Genomic DNA, 6,465 nt, shown 5'->3' with positions numbered 1-6,465 from the left:
TATACTAGTGTAGTATTTATACTAGTATTCAGGATGTATACTAGGTCTAGTATGTATACTAGTGTAGTATGTATACTAGTGTAGTATTTATACTAGTATTCAGGATGTATACTAGGTCTAGTATGTAGTCTAGTCTCAGTGTGAAGCAGGACGAGCTCTGGATGCTGTTCACACTCGCCCGTCTCTTCCTTCTGTACTTCCTGTCCTCCGGAGGAATTTCCTGCTCTGCTTCTTCTTCTTCTTTTTCTTCTTCTACTTCTTCTTCTTCTTCTTCTTCTTCTTCTTCTTCTTCTCTTTCTTCTTCTCCTAGTTTTCATGTCAATGTTCGTCTGTTCGTCTGTTCCCTGTTAGTCTGAATGGAACTAGCTAACGGCTAGCCACTGTTAGCCTGCCATTCTTCCTTTAACAGCAACATGTTTCCCTTGTTAAAGTTTCCCAGTGTTGCCTGTCTCTGTTGCCTCAGAAAGTTGCCCCCCCCCCCCCCCCGTTTCCCCCAAGAGAAAATGAAATAAATATGCAAATAAATAAATTCCTGCAACACTGACACATGAAGCTATCTGAGCTATGTGACCAAATAAGGCCTGGAAACGTAAGGTTGCCATGGTAACTTGTCTATAGCCACGATGGTACAATCATATACTCTGTTTGATTGACAGCATGCAGTTAAAGTGAACGAGTGTCCATGTTTAGTCTTTGTTCAGCAGAAGGTCAGAGCTCGTCTCTCTCTGAGCCGCTGGTTAGACTCAGTTAGACTTCCACCAATCAGCATGGCTCCGGTCGGTCGTCGTGGTAACGGTGTTCAGTCTGCACGTGCCCCTGTGTTCAGCAGCCAGTTTACATTCAGACCTCAGCGGGTCTACGGCTGCTGGGCGAGTCTCATTACACAAACTGTCCTCTCTCTCTTAGCGATCCAGATCGTTGATCCTCCTCCCTCCTTCGTTCTCTTTCTCACTCTCTTTCTCCTTCTCTTTCTCTTTCTGCTCCTGTTTCTCCTCCTCCTTCTCCTTCTCCTTCTCTTTCTCCTTCTCCTCCTTCTCCTTCTCCTCCTTCTCCCTCTCCCTGGCTCCTCCCTGGTTCTTCAGGTCCTGGAAAACCTCGGTGAAGTAGTGCGGGTCGGCGTTGATGCGCAGCATGTCGGCGCTCAGCCTGCCGATCAGCGCCAGCGCCCGTTCCCAGAATGCATCGCGGCTGGCCTCCACCAGGAAGGGCTTGAGCGGGTAGGAGATCTCGTTGCCCAGGTAGGAGTAGGCCAGGTAGAGGCAGGTGAGGAAGGTGGCGTGCAGCTGGTGCTCCGACGACGTCTCCTCCTCCACCGCCTCCCGGCACAGCAGGTACACAAACACCAGGCTGGCCGGAGTGATGAAGCCCTGGTCCTGTAGAGAAACAAGTACTAGTACTACAGCAGGGAGAGTATCGCAGTAACAGTACACACACACCAGTCCCGGTCCTGCAGGACAAACAGGAGGCTGTGTGTAGTATAGTGTGTAGTATAGTAATAGCAACAGTAGTATAGTAACATTGTAGTAAAGTATTAGTATTATACAGTAAAAGTGGCAGTATAACAGTAGTTGTAGTAAACTAACATAATCGTTTAGTATTTGTTGCTAACAGCACTACCAGTGTAGTATTAGTAGTATACAGTAATACATACAGTGTAGTATTAGTATTACTATAGTACTACAGTATTAGTAGTGTACGGTAATACATACAGTGTAGTATTAGTAGTACTATAGTACTACAGTATTAGTAGGCTTCCTACTTCCTTCATAGAACTATATATAATAGAAATGTATCTAAGATGGCTGCCACAGTGATAGTGTTGCCATGGTGACGGTGGTGCATGGACTCCATCAGAGATATGGAGGAAGCAGCGATGTCTCACTCTGCCGGACAGTCTGAGCTGCCTGAGCGCATGGCATGATGGGATAGGACAGTTTAATATTATGCAAACGAATGTGACGGTCGCAGTGTGAGAACCAATCACACTGCTCCAGTGTTCCAGAGCTGGTTCTGAAGTTCTGCTGCTGGTCCAAAGATCCAGAACTCTGTGAAGCCAGAAGCTCTCAGCTCAGCCTGCAGACTGAACCGGCTCAAACCTCCCTGGTCTCTGAGGCTTTGCTGAGTCATCAGGTTTAGAGTTTAGTAACACATGACAGCAGGTGGAGTCGGACCTTTGTCGCATGTCATCCCTCTCTCTCAGTCTGGTTCAGACTCCTGAATCGACCCTCCACTCTTCAGATTTGGACGTGAGATTCAGAGTCTGATGTTGCTCTAGTCAACGGTGATTTCTAACTTGGAGAAACGATCGGGCCAATCAGTGCCTTTGTGGGCGGGTCTAAAGTTTGATCTGTTCGTGCGATGGTTTTTCATTGGTGTTTCAGCAGATTTCACAATAGATTTGTTGAAATCATCTCCTGAACCAACAGATTGTCTTTGCAAAGACAATATTTTTGTTAAAAATGGCTGACGTTCTTGGTGAAGTTAGTAAATACACCCAGCATCAGTGAGACTGAAGTGACGTCAGAGCGGCCGAATACTTCGGTCGCTAGTGATCGGGTCAGATACTTCGGTCGCTAGTGATCGGGTCAGATACGACAGTCGCTAGTGATCGGGTCAGATACTTCGGTCGCTAGTGATCGGGTCAGATACTTCGGTCGCTAGTGATCGGGTCAGATACTTCGGTCGCTAGTGATCGGGTCAGATACTTCGGTCGCTAGTGATCGGGTCAGATACTTCGGTCGCTAGTGATCGGGTCAGATACTTCGGTCGCTAGTGATCGGGTCAGATACGACAGTCGCTAGTGATCGGGTCAGATACTTCGGTCGCTAGTGATCGGGTCAGATACTTCGGTCGCTAGTGATCGGGTCAGATACTTCGGTCGCTAGTGATCGGGTCAGATACTTCGGTCGCTAGTGATCGGGTCAGATACTTCGGTCGCTATTGATCGGGTCAGATACGACAGTCGCTATTGATCGGGTCAGATACTTCGGTCGCTAGTGATCGGGTCAGATACTTTGGTCGCTATTGATCGGGTCAGATACTTCGGTCGCTAGTGATCGGGTCAGATACTTCGGTTGCTAGTGATCGGGTCAGATACTTCGGTTGCTAGTGATCGGGTCAGATACTTCGGTTGCTAGTGATCGGGTCAGATACGACAGTCGCTATTGATCGGGTCAGATACTTCGGTCGCTATTGATCGGGTCAGATACTTCGGTCGCTAGTGATCGGGTCAGATACTTCGGTCGCTAGTGATCGGGTCAGATACGACAGTCGCTATTGATCGGGTCAGATACGACAGTCGCTATTGATCGGGTCAGATACTTCGGTCGCTAGTGATCGGGTCAGATACTTCGGTCGCTATTGATCGGGTCAGATACTTCGGTCGCTAGTGATCGGGTCAGATACTTCGGTCGCTAGTGATCGGGTCAGATACTTCGGTCGCTAGTGATCGGGTCAGATACTTCGGTCGCTAGTGATCGGGTCAGATACTTCGGTCGCTAGTGATCGGGTCAGATACTTCGGTCGCTAGTGATCGGGTCAGATACGACAGTCGCTAGTGATCGGGTCAGATACTTCGGTCGCTAGTGATCGGGTCAGATACTTCGGTCGCTAGTGATCGGGTCAGATACGACAGTCGCTAGTGATCGGGTCAGATACTTCGGTCGCTAGTGATCGGGTCAGATACTTCGGTCGCTAGTGATCGGGTCAGATACGACAGTCGCTATTGATCGGGTCAGATACGACAGTTGCTAGTGATCGGGTCAGATACTTCGGTCGCTAGTGATCAGGTCAGATACTTCGGTCGCTAGTGATCAGGTCAGATACTTCGGTCGCTAGTGATCGGGTCAGATACTTCGGTCGCTAGTGATCGGGTCAGATACGACAGTCGCTAGTGATCGGGTCAGATACGACAGTCGCTAGTGATCGGGTCAGATACTTCGGTCGCTAGTGATCGGGTCAGATACGACAGTCGCTAGTGATCGGGTCAGATACGACAGTCGCTAGTGATCGGGTCAGATACTTCGGTCGCTAGTGATCGGGTCAGATACGACAGTCGCTAGTGATCGGGTCAGATACGACAGTCGCTAGTGATCGGGTCAGATACGACAGTCGCTAGTGATCGGGTCAGATACGACAGTCGCTAGTGATCGGGTCAGATACTTCGGTCGCTAGTGATCGGGTCAGATACGACAGTCGCTAGTGATCGGGTCAGATACTTCGGTCGCTAGTGATCGGGTCAGATACTTCGGTCGCTAGTGATCGGGTCAGATACGACAGTCGCTAGTGATCGGGTCAGATACGACAGTCGCTAGTGATCGGGTCAGATACAACAGTCGCTAGTGATCAGGTCAGATACAACAGTCGCTAGTGATCGGGTCAGATACAACAGTCGCTAGTGATCAGGTCAGATACTTCGGTCGCTAGTGATCGGGTCAGATACAACAGTCGCTAGTGATCGGGTCAGATACAACAGTCGCTAGTGATCGGGTCAGATACAACAGTCGCTAGTGATCAGGTCAGATACTTCGGTCGCTAGTGATCGGGTCAGATACTTCGGTCGCTAGTGATCGGGTCAGATACGACAGTCGCTATTGATCGGGTCAGATACGACAGTCGCTAGTGATTGGGTCAGATACTTCGGTCGCTAGTGATCGGGTCAGATACTTCGGTCGCTAGTGATCGGGTCAGATATGACAGTCGCTAGTGATCGGGTCAGATACTTCGGTCGCTAGTGATCGGGTCAGATACGACAGTCGCTATTGATCGGGTCAGATACTTCGGTCGCTAGTGATCGGGTCAGATACGACAGTCGCTATTGATCGGGTCAGATACTTCAGTCGCTAGTGATCGGGTCAGATATGACAGTCGCTATTGATCGGGTCAGATACTTCGGTCGCTAGTGATCGGGTCAGATACTTCGGTCACTAGTGATTGGTTCGGGGGAAATCAACCCCCCCACACAGAAAGCGGCTAACGAGGAGGAAATCTCAGCTGGATGAAGAAGTGGAACCAGACGGATGTTCAGGATGAACATCAGACTTCCCTGTCTCTCTCCTTCCTGTTTTCTATACTGTGACTGTCCAATAAAGCAGAAATGCCAAACTAATCTTTGAAAAAGAAAATGTTACATGTATGTTATTTTTTCAGTCATATGTTATTTTTTGGAAAAAAAAAATCTGGAAGTGGAGACTTCCTTCTGCCATTAATTTACTCATTCATTTACTCAGTAATTGACTCAATAATTGACCCCAAAACCCAACGAAACGCCACGAGTGACTTCTGACCGAGCGGAGCGAGACGTTCTGGAACGCAGAACTGGCTGAATCTGGAACAAGTGTTTCCATCCAGAGAGAACACTCATCTGCTAGTGAGGGAACCACACTTGTTGCTATGGTAACGGCTGTGGCATGGTCATGTGGTGTAGCCACACCTGTTTCAAACCACAGAAGGGCGGAGAAATTTAAAGCTGAAAGGTCGATAGGAAAGGGCGGAGACGCTGGGCGGAGCGGAGCTAGTGGGCGGAGCTATGGGAGGGATTATGGGTGGAGCTGTGGGCGGAGCTATGGGAGGGATTATGGGTGGAGCTGTGGGCGGAGCTATGGGAGGGATTATGGGTGGAGCTGTGGGCGGAGCCTGACAGTGCTGCTCACTGGTTTACAGTCGTAGGAACAACAAAGAAGTTGCTACAGCTAGCTACACGACACAAACCTGTCCCAGTGCGAGGTTTAAACGATGAGCTCCACAGAACTTCCATCCAGTTTTATCTCAATTCACCCAAAGAGTTCGTAAATTAACCCAAATTGACTCGGTGAGGTAGCTAGCGCTGTAGCTAAGCTAACAATGGAAACTTGTTCTAACAGCAGAAAAACAAACTAGAAGCCTGTTTCAAACTCAGAGCCAATCAGACGTCTCATTATCCCCAGAGGACACACACACACACACACACACACACACACACACACACACACACACACACACACACCTGCCAGCCCTGGACCAGCAGCGCTCGGTCCACGTTGCGAAACCACAGGATGATCTGATTAGCCGAGAGCTCCTTCAATTTAAAACAACGACGACACAGGAAGTCAGAAAGACAACGAAGTAACTCTCCTGTAGAAGCCTGGAGAGAAGGAGAGAGGAGACAAGGAGACAAGGAGAGAGGAGACAAGGAGAGAGGAGACAAGGAGAGAGGAGACAAGGAGAGAGGAGACAAGGAGACAAGGAGAGAGGAGACAAGGAGAGAGGAGACAAGGAGAGAGGAGACAAGGAGACAAGGAGAGAGGAGACAAGGAGAGAGGAGACAAGGAGAGAGGAGACAAGGAGAGGAGGAGAGAGGAGACAAGGAGACAAGGAGAGAGGAGACAAGGAGAGTGGAGACAAGGAGACAAGGAGAGAGGAGACAAGGAGACAAGGAGACAAGGAGAGAGGAGACAAGGAGACAAGGAGAGAAGGAGAGAGGAGACA

At 49.2% G+C, this 6,465-nt stretch overlaps 1 pseudogene; it reads right to left on the bottom strand.

Annotated features, from left to right (window-relative positions):
* Positions 1-902: 902 nt before the first annotated feature.
* LOC139656030 (cyclin-dependent kinase 5 activator 2-like) overlaps positions 903-6,465 on the bottom strand; it is a 6,490-nt pseudogene continuing 927 nt past the window's right edge.

This window comes from Centroberyx affinis, unplaced genomic scaffold, assembly GCF_046629955.1.
Source record: "Centroberyx affinis isolate AG114_WGS23_722 - 3 ecotype Tasmania unplaced genomic scaffold, CSIRO-AGI_Caff_v1 ptg002373l_1, whole genome shotgun sequence".
Classification (NCBI taxonomy): domain Eukaryota; kingdom Metazoa; phylum Chordata; class Actinopteri; order Beryciformes; family Berycidae; genus Centroberyx; species Centroberyx affinis.
The sequence above is the reverse complement of the archived record's forward strand: the minus strand, read 5'-3'. Positions and strand labels throughout refer to the sequence as shown.